Here is an 18,950-nt window from a genome sequence, read left to right on the forward strand (position 1 = left end):
GCAGTGGATATTATAATGCTGTATTACACTGCAGTGGATATTATAATGCTGTATTGCACTGCAGTGGATATTACAATGTGTGTATTGCACTGCAGTGGCTATTACAATGTTGCATCATACTGCAGTGGATATTATAATGCTGTATTGCACTGCAGTGGATATTACAATGCCTGTGCTGCACTGCAATGGATATTACAATGCTACATTGCACTGCAGTGGATATTATAATGCTGTATTTCACTGCAGTGGATATTACAATTCTGTATTGCACTGCAGTGGATATTATAATGCTGTATTGTACTGCAATGGATATTATAATGCTGTATTGCACTGCAGTGAATATTACAATGCTGTTTTGTACTGTAGTGGATATTACAATGTCTGTATTGCACGGCAGTGGATATTACAATGCTGCATTGTACTGCAGTGGATACTATAATGCTGCATTACACTGTAGGGGATATTACAATGATGCATTGTACTGCAGTGGATATTACAATATCTGTATTGCACTGCAGTGGATATTACAATGCTGCATTGTACTTCAGTGGATATAATGCTGTATTGCACTGCAGTGGATATTACAATTCTGTATTGCATGGCTGTGGATATTATAATGCTGTATTGCACTGCAGTGGATATTACAATTTTATATTGCATGGCTGTGGATATTACAATGCTGCATCGTACTGCAGTGGCTATTATAATGCTGTATTGCACTGCAGTGGATATTACAATTCTGTATTGCCCGGCCGTGGATATTACAATGCTGTAATGTACTAACAGTGGATATTACAGTCTTGATTCATCCTCAGCTGACAAATGGGTGATTAGTACCAACATAACTCTGACATCACAGCCATCCTCAGCTATGAGTATTTTCTCTCCTTGAACACAAAGTGAGTGAAAACAAAAATTCTTTAGCCTCATTGAGGTGTTTTAGTGTTAGTGGTCCATCTCCAGCAGTGTGGACCTGTCTGTCACATCATCTTGTGTTTTTTTTTTTTTGTCTGGTGTGTCATATCAGTAACTCTTCAGCAAAACTGTTGCAGGACTAAATTGTGGATGCTCACAGCATTGACATCTTACACCATTTCCTGTCAAATCTGGTCCCAGTACTGCTTGTTTCCTGCAGCTTTGCCCAAGAAATGCATGATATGTATGTAGATAACCTACAGAAGCACTTTGTTCTCCTGGTCTGTGAAAGTTTCCAGCTATTGCTTCCCATAGGTGGCCATGTCAGTGCATATACATGCCAGTCAATGTCTGTGTATGATATTCTGTGAGATGTCCATGATTATGGCCCCTTCTCAACTTTTATGCACCTGTTTATGAGCCATAAGTAATGTTTTTCTGTGCCCCATGTATCCTCTTTCTGTACTGTACCCGTTACCACAGTCTCCCCCACTCCTGTTTGCACCAGTTTATCAACTACATTTAAAGCTACTCACTGGCCTTCCTTCCAATTACATACTGTGACAAGGCCTCAACACATGGCTCTAGAACCACAAACCACCTTTGGCTTATTTTTCACAATGTTTCTATTGTACAGAATAGTTTGCGTGACAACACAGGCAGATAGTACAGTGCCATGCTAATGGCCCAGTTTCCCACTTATATGTATATCACAAAGTCTGCCTAAGTGTGACTGATATTCACCACAAGGTTTGTTGTTCTTGTTGATGTACATTACAGGCAGGACTTCTTCCGAAACTCATCTCCCTTCTTAGCTCTGCAAGTCTCCTGTATCTCTACAGAGTTTTCTCTTTTCAGTTGAACAACCTTGAGTGAGGTTACACAGAATAACAAAGCTGCTGTAAAACATGCTAAGAAAAGCCAGTTAGCACAACAGTTGTGCTAATAATAATAATGTTGCTTAAAGCGGCTTCTGAATTGCAAATATAGCATGCTGAGCTACTCAGATATACTGCAGATAGTTATGCATTTCACTGCAAACAAAAGACTTCTGTCTAAAATACTTATGCATGTGGCACATATACATTTGTTTCGCCATGGTACATAACTGTATGTTTTCTCAGTATCACAGTGCTGTGCTGTGCTGTGCTACGGAGCTACAGTAGTGCTGAGATTCCAACACTACTATGTATAACATATGCTGTACAAAGTTGTCTTTTAGTAGAGGGCTAGCATTTCGCTCTTCATGTGGACCTCAATGAGTGAACAAAGTTTTTGAGGCACTAAGGGATGCAAAGCTCTTGCAAGGTGTATCAGGAAGTGCATGCTTTTGTTGTTCTTCCTGCACAGGGACATGCAGGACTTCCTACAAGGGCATTGTGATGTACCCTTGCAGAAGGCAGGCGTGGCATGCTAGGATTGTGAGCGATACTATCTGCCTGAAATGTCACCACCCTGACTTGCTTTGATAGTAAGAGGCAGAGGTTAGAAGGATACAACCAAAAAATTACTGTAAGCATTTTTTCCAGAACTCTTATGTTATGGTATCTTACCTGTTTTACATGCATATGTAGGAGTGCAGTGGCACAGGAGCATGACATGAACATGGTTGTATATCACACAAGGGAGAAGAAACTCTTCCAGTGGAATGGATCATATGCCATCTGTGCCAGTTCACTATATAACTATGTTTCTATTGCTAGCATTTATGTGCCAGGGTTTTTTTCCATTATGTTGTGTTTCTGTAGGTCAAACTGTGGAGGAGGAGGTGATGTCATAGTAATGTCAGTCTGTACCAGTTAAAACCTCTGGTTTTCAGTCATCAGTGCCCACCAGGGTGACCTCATAACATTGAAGTACAGTTTCTTTTACTTGAGTAACCTAGAGACGTCACTTGTGTCCTGGAGCAAAAGCTCCTCTTTTGAGAGTTATGAAACATACTATACTGCCCTTCTGACATCAGTTGAGGAGGCTGGTGGTGACTGAGGTGCAACAGCATCTGGATGACAGCTTTGGCAATGGGGATCACCTTTGCCTGCATGGATCTTGGAGTTCTGTGACAAGCAGACCACAAGAGAAGGAAGCAGCCCATAACATCAGCCACCAAGGAAGGTTTGTTGCCCTCTGGGATGGCCATGTAGCCAGCTGTGCCAAGACACTACCCTATCGCCAACCTGGTGTTTCCCATCCCTTATGTATTTTTTCCATTCCATCTATATTATTTGGTCCCTCTCTATAACAATTTGTCAACCCACTGTATTCTTAAGCCCATCCTCTATCATCTCACACTTGTGTGTATTTATTTCTCCTATCACTTTGATTTTTATTTCATGTTTGTCTGACTTTCCTAGCTACCTGCCCTTCTTCATTCCCATCCACAATCTCCTCTCATTACCTTCCCCATTTGCCTTCTTTTCTATATATGGAAAGAGGTCTCCTTCCCTGAAAAAGAAACTAAACTTCTTTTCCCCCTCACCTTTCGTACCTTCTGGTTACTTTTGAGGGATCCCCCTCTGCTTGCTATTTTTCTCATTTCCTACTTTCCTATGGTCAATCTAGAGGTTACTGTGCTACCCTTTTTGCTCAGGATGAGCATGAGATGCAGCTGTGAGGCCACACATTGCATTTGAGCACATATTGACTTAGATGTGTTAGCCTGCCTTCCTTGTGATGCATATCACATCAGTCATGCACTTCAATGCATCTCCCCTCTAGCCTTATAGTAGTCTAGCATGCCTCTCAAATTAGCAATACACTTCTAGAAATGAACTGTACAGTGGCATAAAAGTGCAAGAACGTCAAATAAATCGTATAAAACAGTTTTTTATAAGCTCAAGCAAACTGCAGCTTGTATAGTTATGTCTAGGTTCAATTTATTACTCTGTGCTTGGCTTTGCCTTCCATATGGGCAGTTTTTTTGGAATACACTTCTATTTATTTATTCTGCTATTTGGCTAGTTTGATAATTACATCAGAAAAAAGTCATGCAGTAACATTTAAATTGGGTAAATGTGTACTAAGATTATTGTTAAACAGAGAAAACAGAATGATGCACAAAACTGAGCCTTATTAGGCTCCCAGGTTAAAACAACCTTTGCCTGAGAATAAGTGACCCGAATAATTTGGAAAGTTTTATTTGTGAAGGTAATTATGAAACAATTTGATGATACCTGGGCCAAACTTAAGTTTATGTTATGCCTATAAAATGAGTGAATTATCTATGGGCATAAGGTACTACCTTATATAAATACATACGTACAGATATTTCAAGGACGGGCAATAATGCCCTTCTAGCCTGCCACTTTACCAAAACAGTTATTTCCATAATAAGTGTTCAGGGTGTTATTAAAAATATCCTGACTAGTGCTTGCTTTAATGTAATTTAGTAGTCTATTCCATTCATCAGCTACTATCTCAAAGAACCAGTAAGTACACCTCTCATTCCTGTATAATCTACGTAGGTTGTTTGATGATTCTCTATTACATTTTAATAATTACGTTCCGGCACTATTAAGGCTGTCCTTTGTATTCCACTTCCTCTTTGCTAGACCTCCGTCAAAAATGCCAGCATAAACCACGAACAACCAGAGTGTATAAAAAACTAATTCTTTAATGTAAAATAACAAAAACACACGTAAAAGAACCTTAGATTTAGCGCTTTCATCTCCTAAACGGAGACTTCTTCAGAATCAAATTGTAGTTAGCACCAACAGTCTTTTATATTATACTTAATTCCCAATAGTAGGTAAATCAATTGAATAATTGCTTAATCCAATGTTAAATTTAAAAGGGCAATTCATTTTCATGTTCATGTTGAACCACATCAAATACAATGTAAAATGTTCTAAACATGCTGTTTCTTGAAAAATACTAAATGAAAAACAAAAAATAAATGAATAAATAAATATATTGATGCTGGTGAAAAATATATTGTATACAATAAATAAATGAGATATAAATATATATTTAAATATATAATTTATAATTATATAAATAATTAAATAAATAAATACATATAAATAAATAGTAGATTGAATGATTATATATAAATAATAACAATAGACAAAATGTTTTGAATGTTTAAAAACATTTGATACACATTTGTTTGCAATATGGTTAGGAAGACTATATAGTGAGGAATATTTAACATTATGACATTTAGGATAGATAGTATTATATTTAATCAACTGGACCAACAGTTGAGAAACCTATATATACATGTATATACACTTTTTATTTAATATTTATATGTATATTTTGTGTATCAAATGTTTTTAAACATTCAAAACATTTTATCTATTGTTATTATTTATATATAATCATTCAATCTACTATTTATTTATATGTATTTATTTATTTAATTATTTATATAATTATGAATTATATATTTAAATATATATTTATATCTCATTTATTTATTGTATACAATATGTTTTTCACCAGCATCAATATATTTATTTATTCATTTATTTTTTGTTTTTCATTTAGTATTTTTCAAGAAACAGCATGTTTAGAACATTTTACATTGTATTTGATGTGGTTCAACATGAACATGAAAATGAATTGCCCTTTTAAATTTAACATTGGATTAAGCAATTATTCAATTGATTTAGCTACTATTGGGAATTAAGTATAATATAAAAGACTGTTGGTGCTAACTACAATTTGATTCTGAAGAAGTCTCCGTTTAGGAGATGAAAGCGCTAAATCTAAGGTTCTTTTATGTGTGTTTTTGTTATTTTACATTAAAGAATTAGTTTTTTATACACTCCGGTTGTTCATGGTTTATGCTGGCATTTTTGACGGAGGTCTAGCAAAGAGGAAGTGGAATACAAAGGACAGCCTTAATAGTGCCGGAACGTAACTGTTTTTTGTGGATTTATCCTTCTGGTTACAAGTTGTTAGTGTTGGTTTGTTTTTCGGATCCGGACACGAGGAGTCCTTTACACACAGAATGGAGAGCAGCGGTATGCTAAATGAATTATTGCGAGTAATCCAAGCATACTCGCAAACTGATAATGTACCTGCAGGAACCTCTACTGAGATTCCTTGTGCGCAAAGTAGCCCTAAGGACCGGAGGGCAAATAGAGTGACGTCTGAAGCCGGCGACCAGCAGATACGAGGTGGTGGGACCAAGGAGGTGAACGCCAGTTGGAGAAATGCGAGTACAAGGGACATTAATCAGCATTTCAACAGGAATAATGACAGGGACATTCCTACTACCTTCGACAATTATAGAGACTTGGATTTTAATGTATGGCTCAACAAATCTTTTACGCGGAGTGGAAAAGGAAAAGAAAATCAGGTACCAAGGAACAAGTTAATACAGTAACTTACAAAGATAAATGTAAGGACTTTAAGAAACTGTTATTTAAATACAAGTCTTTGACTGTAGAAAATTGGTACCTTGAAAAATGTGTAAAAGAAAAGATAGTCCCTAAGGGACTTAGAATCTATAAATTTCCCAATAGTAGTTTTAATGATGAAATGTTTTTTAAAAAAGTGTGTGATATTTTAAATGATTGTGGACTGTTAATTTTAAGGGCAATGATACAACACAATACTGAAGTTTTGGAGAGTTTGAAAAATGATATTGATAAGATTCATGTCTATATTAACAATGATTTATTGCATTCTTTGGAAGAGTATAAGGTGATTTATTATAGAACGTTACATGATGCTGATATGGCAGCAAATACTAATATTAACCGCAAATTAAAGAAATTGGATAGGGACATTTTAGTTTATGAAAAGGGCAATGCATACAACTTGGGAAAGCCCACCTCTAATCAGAGGTCTACTAATTATGTTAAACCTTCCTTTCAGTATAGGAATAATAAGTATTTCCAACAAAGAGAGGTCTTTAGAGAAAGACGCTGGGAACATGGCGGAACAGATGGGAATAATCAATCCTATTATGATCAATTCCCGAACCTTGAAGGGGTAGGTAGCATGGTTGATAATGATGTCCCTGTAGAAACAGAAGAGATAAGGAGATCAGAAAGTTTGAGAAATAGAAACCAACAGGCTTCCTATGCACAAGCCACATCAGGAAAAAATATAGGGTTGGGGAGGGGATATCGTGAACAGAATTTTCACTAACCCCTGCCCCTGAACTACCACATAAGATAGGTATTGATTATTTTACTGATGCTGATGATAACATTAACAATTTTAATGGGATTTTAAACACTTATAACAATTTTAATATTTTTAATTATACAGATATTAATGTTGATAGAAGTTTTTTTGAATTGTTTACAAAGGGTTTTACTTTTGTTCCAGTGTCTAAACCTAGTATTGACAATTTCATCTTGGATATTAAATTATTTACACGCAAATTAAATTTTAGGCATATATTTAATGATAAAGTTGAACACAATAAGATGAATCCATTAACTAGACGCAGCACATATAACCCACCGTTACAATATGAAATTTTGAATTTTGAAAGATGTATAACTAATTAAATTCGGGACGAATATAAAATAAGAGACAGGGTGCAAAGTAATTTGGATAAAAAGGAAAAGAAATTACTATACGAATTAAGTAATAATAATAAAATACGCGTAATGAAGCCAGACAAGGGGGGAGGTATAGTCCTTATGGACAAATGGGACTATACTAAGAGAATGAAAGATATTTTGGATAAGGACCACCAATATTGTCTAGTTACCAAAAATGAGATCAACATACTATACAGAAAGATAGATTTGATTTTAGATGACAATTTGTTTTGTGGTATGATTGATGTTGAGTTACACAAGTTTTTAACAGTATCTAAACCGGTTATACCTGCAATTTTTGGTATACTGAAAATGCACAAATCAGTGGAGGACCCCCCCATGAGACCCATAGTTGCTTCGCAAGGGTCTAAAACTCAGACTATGGCAATTTACGTAGACACTATGACCAAGGAATTTTATGTAAAATATGACCATATAATTAAAGATTCATGGGATTTCTTGACTAAAATTAATGAGAGTGCCTACAGTGATGAAATGTATTTTATAACAATTGATGTTAAAGATTTATTTTCTGTCATTCCACAAACCATTGGTATGGAATGGTTTGAGGAGGTTTTAACAGAGATGAAATTTCTTACACCTATTCAGTATAGAATTGTCCTAGAATGTATGGAATTGGTGTTGAAATATAATTTTGTATATTTTGAAGGTGATTATTACCACCAAAAAGAAGGGGTGGCGATGGGCTCTGCCTGTGCCCCAGTGTATGCCAACATAATAATGTTACACTGGGAAAAACAATATGTTTTTAAATCTTTGTATAATCAATACATTGTTAAGTATTTTAGGTTCCTGGACGATATCTTTGTTCTATGGAATGGAAATAAGGAGGATATTATGGAATTTTTAGAGTATATTAATCATACTACCTCCTTTTTGAGTTTTGTACATCAGGTAGATAAGGATGAAATACACTTCCTAGACATTAAGTTAAGTAAAGACAAAGAGAGAAAATGTTACAAATCTAATGTATTTAGGAAGGAACACTTTTCAAATGCTTACCTCCATTTCTGTAGTGACCACCCATATCAATTAAAGAAAAATGTTGTCAAAGGACAAATGATTAGGATGGCGAGAATGATATCAGAGGAAGATGATTTTTTAAAAGAAATGAAACATGTTGAGACAATGTTTATTGAAAGAGGTTATCCGAAGGAACTTATAATGCCCATAAAAGAATATGTAATACAGGGAAGGCAAGCTAGATACAAACCCCTGTTACGTAAGATGGATAACATTACAATTGACAATGGGTTAAATAATAATAATACTAACATTGATAATAGTAATGTACATAATGTTATTAGTAATAATTTTACACCATACCTTACCATCACTTACTATAAGGACATTGGTTGGTTGAAGAAGAGTATTTATGAAGTTTGGAACATGTTCAAAAATATGGCAGTCAAAACTGATGTATTTAAGAGTGAGCTTAAACTCAGTTTTAGAAGAAATATGAACATCAAGAACACTCTGGAGAGAAAGAAAACAGAGAAGGAAGGGACTAGTAAAAAGCATGGGACATTTAAGTGTGGCCGATGTGCACAGTGCCCATATATTGCAGAAACAAAGGAAGTAACATTATCTAATTTACACCTGACTTTAAGGGCTAAGAAATACAGTACTTGTTATTCTAAAGGTGTTATATATTTAGTGGTGTGTAAAGCTTGTCAAAAATATTACATTGGAAAAACTGAAAGACACCTTAGAAATAGAATATATGAGCACATAAGAGATATAAACAGGCATAACGAAAATAATGCCCTATACCGACATGCAATAGAGTGTAAAAATGCTGATTATAAATTTTGGGTATTGGAATTGGTAGAACATATGGAACGAGGGGGTGATTGGGAAACCAAAGTCGAATATAGGGAGATGATATGGCAACTCAGGCTAGATGCCTGTGGTAATTGGGGTCTGAATGACCATATATCTATCACCCCGGCACTGAAAATATTAGCCAATGACCCGAAAATAAAAATGTTATAAAAATGTTATAAAAATGTTATAATAATGTTCGTGAAGGATGAGATAAGAAATATTGTAAGGGATGTTGCAATAATGGTATACAAATGCTCCCTATAATGTTTTTTGAAATGCTTTTCGAAAAGTTTTTGAAATGTCTTGTCGAAATGTCTTTTAGAAAGTTTTGTAGGCTCCCAAGTGAATTTATGTTCACATTAGGGTTAGGAACATGTTTGCAATATGGTTAGGAAGACTATATAGTGAGGAATATTTAACATTATGACATTTAGGATAGATAGTATTATATTTAATCAACTGGACCAACAGTTGAGAAACCTATATATACATGTATATACACTTTTTATTTAATATTTATATGTATATTTTGTGTATCAAATGTTTTTAAACATTCAAAACATTTTATCTATTGTTATTATTTATATATAATCATTCAATCTACTATTTATTTATATGTATGTATTTATTTAATTATTTATATAATTATGAATTATATATTTAAATATATATTTATATCTCATTTATTTATTGTATACAATATGTTTTTCACCAGCATCAATATATTTATTTATTCATTTATTTTTTGTTTTTCATTTAGTATTTTTCAAGAAACAGCATGTTTAGAACATTTTACATTGTATTTGATGTGGTTCAACATGAACATGAAAATGAATTGCCCTTTTAAATTTAACATTGGATTAAGCAATTATTCAATTGATTTAACTACTATTGGGAATTAAGTATAATATAAAAGACTGTTGGTGCTAACTACAATTTGATTCTGAAGAAGTCTCCGTTTAGGAGATGAAAGCGCTAAATCTAAGGTTCTTTTACGTGTGTTTTTGTTATTTTACATTAAAGAATTAGTTTTTTATACACTCCGGTTGTTCGTGGTTTATGCTGGCATTTTTGACGGAGGTCTAGCAAAGAGGAAGTGGAATACAAAGGACAGCCTTAATAGTGCCGGAACGTAACTGTTTTTTGTGGATTTATCCTTCTGGTTACAAGTTGTTAGTACATTTTAATAATCCCAAACATTCCCAGAGGTAGATGCCTGTAAATGCCCTATATACCTGAATGAGATCTCTTCTTAAATGCCTCTATGAGACAATGTGCAAGTTCAGATAATTTGGGCTTTCGTAATAACTTAAATTTTCACATCCATGGATGGCCTTGGTATATTTCCTATGTACTCTTGCTTGTTTTCTTACAAGTTTCCCAGATTGTTGTTCACTACTAAAGTTTGGGTCTAATGTAACTAACACACAATTACTTCATCTTTACTGATTTCATAGACTTTAAAAACCTTTTTCCCCAACCTGTAGTTCTATTACTATCATTAATCAATTGGTTGATGTGATTAGAAAAACTCAAAGCTGGATGCACCCATATACATACTGTAGGCCCTTAAATTAATCTACACTTTCAGTCACTGTGTGCTGTATTAAATATTCAGCTTTCAATCTATGTCTTCCAAATCTCATATGCTTAGTTTTGATATATTTATCAAAATAATATTCTACTGTGCCCAAATGATCATTTTAGTCAAGCTCTTCTGCTGGCATTCCCTATCGCACATGTAATCAGTATACCAAATGTTAAGTCATCTGCACAGACTATAGAACACCTCAGATGAAAATGATAGATCTGAAAGATACAACCTCAACAAGTATGGGCCTAGGACAGAGCCTTGTCAGACACCCAAATTGTAACCTCGAATTTCACCTGTTCAGTTGCTGTATGATACTTCCCTGTCCTATTTATAAGCCATTTAGCTATCCATCTTATCAAAATCACATCAATACTTAGTTGTTCTAATTTATTGATCAGTATTTCATGTATGACTTTATCAATGCTGAAGTTAAATCTGTATAAATTACATCACAGTACAATTTTTTATTTATATCTGATATATATTGTTATCAACTTATGGCTGGTTATCTAGTTTCAACATATGCTTGCTGATAGATGGTTTCAAGTCCCAATCTTTCCACTTCTAACAATAATTTATCCAGAATAACTTTCTCCATTATTTTTCCACAATATGAAAGCAGACTCATGGGTCTATATGACTCTGAGTTTGTACTATTCCAATTTTCCTTAAATATATGTTTGGCAAGTGCACGTCTCCAATCTTGAAGAACTTCCCCATACTTTGATGGCCAATGAATAACATCTATAATGGTACCGTAAGTTGATGCTGAAGTGTTCTCAGATCATTATTACTAATTCCATCTCCTCCCTGTGCTTTGTCTACATCCCGCTTGGCTAGTTCTTTTTCCAGTATAATCTAATTTAGTTTCAGTATCTGAAGTTACCTGAATGGTACAAGGACAATTCATCCACCCCTTTCTGGAGCCAAACTGCTTTGAATAAGAATTTGTAACTATATCTATAATCTATTGTGATTGAGAATACATTTTAAAATCTACACACAGTTTATTAATTTGCATGTCTTTACTCCTACCACATCTTATGTATCTATAAAATGGTTTCCTATTATGCTCAATATCTTTATATAAACGTTCTTTAAAATTTTCTTAACTTTGTCTCACACTACATTTAATTTGTCTGTTCAGCTTGCTTATTTCAGTTTTCATAGTTATAGTTCAACCTCTTTTCCATTTCATATATTTTTGTCTCTCACTTTAATCAAGTATCTTGTTCTTATGGAAAGACATCCTCCTGATCTTGTGTGTCCAGATCCTGGTGTTATTTTTTTTTTGTATTTAAGCAATTTATCTTTCAAAAACTTGTTACATTCTTTCTGCAGATTTTCCACCAAACACCTCACTCCATTTAGTTTACAAACTAACTGTTTCTCTTCCATATAGTCTGTTATTAATCTTGTGTGCATTGGTTTAGATTTCAGACTGGCAGAATTATCTAGCAGTAATTTAACCTAGACAACCCCGTGATCATTGTACATTAATGGTGGTAAAACTTGACATGAAGTAACAGTCATTTCTTTAGGAACACAATCCCGCAGATTCTGCAAGCCTTGCACGGCGTGTAGCAGGATTAGTGCAGGAGCTCCAGCAGGCAATATGTCTGCCGTGCAATCCAGGAATAACCTATAGGGGCATGCACGAGCACTCCTGCACTAGTCCTGCATGGACTCAGCCCCTGTATGCAAATTACCCCATTTGCAGGAGAAATCCATGCAAATGAGGTGAATTTGCGATCCAGGAAGCTGGAAACCAGCCGTGTAGGACTAGTGTAATCTGCAGAAATGTACTCCACCAGTAATTTCTGCAATTTCTGCAAATTACAAAATGGAGCCATGACAGCTCCAAATAAAGGGTGGATATCATGAAGAAAGCATGCCAATGGCCAAGTATAAGGCCACTGGCGTGGTAAACACTTGAAAAAAAAAATCAACTTTTATTTTTTTAGCCAATCTCGGCTGTTTAAGCATAGGGCAGTGGTGTGCAAATGGGATCGGGGGGAAAATAAGAAAATAAACCTACAATAAGCATTCTAACTAAAATCACTATTCTGCCATTATACCCAATGGCAGGCAGAAGACAACATGGCCAGTGAATAGTGGTTGCTAAGGGGGGAGGCTCATTGTGGGACATGTAACTATGCATTAGCAGGCAATCCTATGCAAATGAGGGGAATGATAGTGAATCCCATATTTCCCCTGCATGCTAGTCAGCTCCCAACAGTGTAAGAGCAGGAATAGCTTGGTGCAAGCCTAGGAGTTAGCTGACATCATAGGGGGGTGTGCCAGGCATACTGTAAGTGGATTGGAGCCCTGTGGCTCAGGTTTGCTCCTAGCTTAGCACAGCTAGGCAAGGGGGTGTGTCTGAGACTGCCTAGCACTCTTTACATTGCTTAAGTGGGTGTGTGTGCCGCACATCGGGTTTTAAAAAAAAAAAAAAGTAAACCAGGAAATAACAGCTCTGTGCACATTTGAGCACTGTGTTTGTACAGCGCGCCCCCGGGCTTAAACAGGAAGGCAATGGGAAGGGAAAACAGCAGTAGGAAGGTAATCTAGAAGAACTAACATAGCTGGCAGGTGAAATGTATCAGAATCAGCCAATTACACAGGCAGCAGACCAGCCCAGCCCAGAACACTACTATAAACTATGCAAAAATCTCCCCCTCTGGTTTTTCCCATACTCTAGACCACCGGTATATACAAGTGGGGAACATTTAACAAATAAAACAACAAAATGATAGGGGCTGCAGCAGGCATCATACAACAACATGTGGAAGAGGCTGAGGATGTGAATGTTGTTGACCAACCAACAGTGACGAGTCGGAGAAGCGTGTAGAGACCCAGGGTAACCTACCAGGGGCTACATGAGCTGGAGATAGTGGAGCATTATAGGGTGGACAGGGACCTCCTACAGCAAATTGTTGAGCTGTGCTGGCCACACCTGACACACCAAACTAACAGAGGGGAACCCATCCCAGTGGATACCAAGGTATGTGTAAGCCTAGGAATACTAGCCACAGGTACCTCCCAAAGCTCAACTGGGGATATCATGGGGATCTCACAGGCATCAGCATACAGAGTATTCCACCAGTTCCTGGATGCCATGTCAGCACATGACAGTGAGCACATATATTTCCTCAACACCCATGAGGTGTTGGCCAGCAATATGCATCTCTTCCACCAAATAGCAGAATATCCTGTGGTAGTGGGTGCTATAGACTGCATGCACATATGCATCAAAGCACCACCTGGTGATCAGGGTAGGGTCTACATCAACCACAAGGGCTTCCCCTCCATCAACTGCCAGGTCACGTGCGATGCCCAGGGCATTATAATGAATGTGTGTGCTGGCTGCCCTGGAAGCTATCACGGTTCCCACATCTGGCATCTGATACAGCTATACCAGAGATTTGCCAATCCCTTATGGCCACATAGTGGAGGATGCTGGTTATGCACCGGAGTCGTGGCTAATGACACCCATCAGAAATGCACACACACCCGAACAAGAACACCATAATGAGGCACACGCACAGACCAGACTTATAATAGAGTGTGTGTTTGGGATGCTCAAGTCACAGTTCCGGTGCCTTGCAGTACTCACCAGCTACATGTACTCAGATTGTTATGGTATGTGCCATACTACACAATATGATCCTAAGGAAACAGCTGCAGCAGGAACAATATAGGGCAGGACCACACAGCCCCCCACCAATGCCAAGGCCTGCACAGGCACAGAGTGACTCAGAGGAGGAACAACCTGAGACTGCCCCAGTAGGCAGATGGAGGCTTGCCCAGTATGCCCTGGCCTTGGCAAAGAGGCAACACATAGCACATACACTGACACAGTAGGGACCCAGGGAATGACACCTCTCTCTGACTCGCACATACAGTAAAAGGGATGCCAAACATGACACTATCTGTGCTCAACCATGTATAGGGAGTGTACTATGTGCATCTGACAATGGCAGCCCTCCAGCACCATCCTCAAATACTGGCACACCCACAAGGTAAATCAATCAACCTACCAATTGCTGAACAGAGTAGACTGTGTCGTTACCTGTATCTATGGTATGGATATGAGCATGCAAGGGAATTGGGTAACTGAATGGTATGCCAGCAGATAGTTGACACTCATATTGGCACCACGAGATCTGTAACAGATACTGGAGTCATCATAGTAGCCAGTACTACACAGGGCAACAAAACCCACTGCAGGAAATGTGCTGGGCCACATGTGTATCAATATGACTTCCACATGCCAGTCAGGGCAGTTCACATACCCAACAATAGTCTCAGCCAGCAGGACAGGTGTAGACAATCACAAAAAGAGGCTGTGCTATGGCCTCTGAATGATGCCTATGGGTAACCACCCCCCAGGCCTACACAGACAGACTACAGCAGGTCAGGCAGTGGGATGTTAGTTCTGAAGGGTAGGAAGACAGACACTAATATGTAGGTCAACAAAGCTAAGACCTGTAGTAGACTGATATGCCTCTAGTCAGCATGATAGGTTAGAATACAGAATGAAATGGAGTACCTGACATACCAGTACAGTCATAGCAAATGCGTACAAGTGCCAGGTGTGTCCCCCCATCCTATGTAGAAATGTAGAAACAGTCAGCTGTCCCCCCCCCACTCTTATGTAGACATGTAGAAACAGTCAGGTGTGCCCCTTCCCCCCAATCCAGTGTACAAATTAAGTAACAGTCAGGTGTGCCCCCTCCCAACCACTGTGTAGAAATGTAGAAACAGACAGGTGTACCCCCTTCCCCATTCTTGAGTAAACATATAGCAACAGTCAGGTGTGCCCCCTCCCCCAATCCTGTGTAGGAATGTACACACAGTCAGGTGTGCTCCCCCCAACCCAACCAAGACATGTAGTAGCAGTCAGGTGTGCCCCCCAAACCTATTTAGAAATGTAGTAACGGTCTGGTGTGCCCCCAAATCCAATGTACACACGTCATAACAGTCATGTGTGCCCCCCACAACCTTATGTAGAAATGTAGTAACATGTATGTGTAGGTATAATACCAGTGGAGCACAGATGCCCAGAGGTGGCCAAGGTAGCAGGATAGGTTGCAGCATTTGCACAATATGCAGGTCTGTGTGTGTTAGGTTGGTGTGTGTTTCATATAGTGTGAGAGTGGTCAGTATGTATGCATGTTGAGGTAAGACCTGGTGGCCATTGACCACTACTGCTGATGACATGGACAAGCCCTCACAACAGTAGTGCCAAAGACAATTCCCACCAGTATAACACATGCTACCAGTAACCATTGTAAATATATGGTGGTAATATGTGTCACCATCTGAAAGACTAACATGGCATGGCTATTCAGCTAAATATACAAGCAGTACACAGGGGAAAGTACCCCAGACATACAATATATATTGTGTCACTGTGAAATGGAGACACCCTTGGAATTGTACATACAGGTATGCATCACATTAATTGGTCCTGTAATAGGTGATACCGGAGATGTCTGCCCGAACACTTGCAGATCACAAAGGAGGTAGGACTGATGTATTGGGAAACAGCTGATGTACCTGAACATGCCAGCATAACTGGAATGCCCCATGCATATCTGTGTGTCAGATGCAAGTAGTGTCCATAGCACACATGCACCCACCTCACGCAAACACCACCCACAGATGCCTCTCTGGTCATATCCCTGTTGTGGGTAATGGGTACAATATGACCCCACCTGTATATGGCAATAGCGGAAGAATGCAGCATGCAGTGCAGGTGTCCCATACAGGTGTGTCCCTAGCTGTAGGTAGCACCCTGCCAGCATCCACACCACCTGATCAAGACTGATAGAAGGTATTGGCATGAACACTTATCACACCTACCCTGTCAGCCCAGGGGAATATACTGTATGGTGGTCTGAGACTGTAGGACTGACAGAATGCAACAGCCTGTCGCATCTGGCCCGCAGCAACACCTAATGGCCCACAGGCCCCTGCCAAAGGCCTGTGTCTTACACATACTGCCAATGCATGTTATGTCATGGACACCCAAATAACAACATACACTCCACATAAGCCATATGCAAGGCCATGTGGACAAACCACAGTGACATGTACATCATGTCCCACTGCATGAACTGTGGAACAACACTAACACACACTTGTGAAAGGGAGATAACCTTATGGAAAGTATCAGAAAATGTATGCATAATGTATGGAAGAGGTTAGAATAACAGAGGGGGGGGCTGAATGAGAATAGTGCTCAATAGAATGTGCAAGGTCTGACACCAAGCTGTGTGCACACACTATCCCTGGCTGCAAGCACATAAATGGGTGGCTACACACCTGCCCATACACCACAATAGGGGTAATGTCCTGACTCATGGCCCCTGCCTCTGGTAACCTGTGCAAATCTGTACAGCTGTGAGGCATTGCCACAGCAAAATAATGCCATACTGTCATGTCGATGGATGTAAAAGTATGGGATCCTCTGCCAGCACTGTACCAAGGTTCTGAACTGGATACACAGACCCAGCAGCAAGTGTCTGCAGCTCCCCCTCCAGAATGCCATAACTTACCATGAATACGTAGGTGTCTGTCCACAATACTGGACACAGCTGCAGTCACCCTTGTCCCGCAAGACATCAATGTGAGCAAGAATGTCCACCTGACAGTACATGAGGACAGAAAACATCACAGTGTATAAAAGTACACATATCTGAATACCCCTGCTAACAGCAGTACCATGCAGCTGAAGCAGCACAGACACAATCACCTACAGTACACACTATCCCCTGCACAGTTTGTCCCCATATTGCCAAATGATCAACGGATACCCTGCAGAAACAGTTTGCTACCTGTAGGTGTACACCACAAAGGTCTGCACTGGAGTACAAACTACCTGGAATCGATCCACACATTCAATACAGAAGAGCATACTGGGCACGCTCACACACTTAAACAAATGAAGCCCATGTCTGCAAACAACAGTGGATCATACATATCTGGCATTTGCAGATGTTAGTGCATACACTCCTCAGTATGCACCAGTCATACCTTGCACACACAGTGGATAGGAATACAGACACATATCCAAGGACAACACACTATAATAAGCCAAAAGTAGATGTACATCGATGTGTTGAAGAGAGTGACTGTAACAAGGAGCCATCCATTATGAAGCCTGTCCCATCCAGCACACAGCAAAATGGCTACAACCACATGAGGTGTAAATGTCCCTCACTGTAGACATTAGCCACCGGTATACATCAGTATTACAGACTATGTGGTGCAAGTGCTAGCTGTGCAACATGACTGTACAAGGAAGTAGTCATCTAGCAGCTGTATATACATACCTGTGGAATATAACCCTGCGTGAGCCCACATGTGGTGTGTCAACCTCTAGATGAATGGGTTATGGCCCATGCACACACACACTGCCCTCCCCATAGTCCTACTATGACAAGCCTGCTGAGGCCATCCACTTTGAAATACACCTTTGGGAAAGGTATAGCCCAGTAATCTCTGTGGTGCATCCTATAACTGCGTACTGCTGTAGTGTAATAAATTAGTTAGGTAAGAGTTCTAATCCCTGACATAGCACCTGTGTGTGTGTGTGTGTGTGTGTGTGTGTGTGTGTGTGTGTGTGTGTGTGTCTGTGTAGAGAGCAATGTTTTTTAGGCTAGTTAACTACAAACAACCGCCAGGCTCCAATGCAGGAACTCACCAAAACAGAATTCAGTAAATTCAGACCACCGGACTGCCAATTCGACAATAAGGCACAAACCAGGAGTTAGGAAAATTATTTTAATCCACAGAACACTAGACTGAGCGCTTTCTCCAGTAACACTGGCTTCATCAGAGTCAATGACAAACACACCCAGTGATCTTCTTATATAACTCGATGTTACAATCACTTAATTAGTTAATTGACTAAACATTAAATAAATTGAATTTTGAATTCCAACTTTAAAAATGTATACACATACATAACAATAAAAATGCATATATATATATATATGTAAATATATCATTTTTATAAAATTTATAAAAGATTTAAATAAGCATACACCCACCTACCAAAAGCAAATTTATACTTTTTC

The sequence above is a fragment of the Protopterus annectens genome, chromosome 3.part1, assembly GCF_019279795.1.
Source record: "Protopterus annectens isolate FY-2018-M chromosome 3.part1, PAN1.0, whole genome shotgun sequence".
In the NCBI taxonomy this organism is placed as follows: Eukaryota; Metazoa; Chordata; order Ceratodontiformes; family Protopteridae; genus Protopterus; species Protopterus annectens.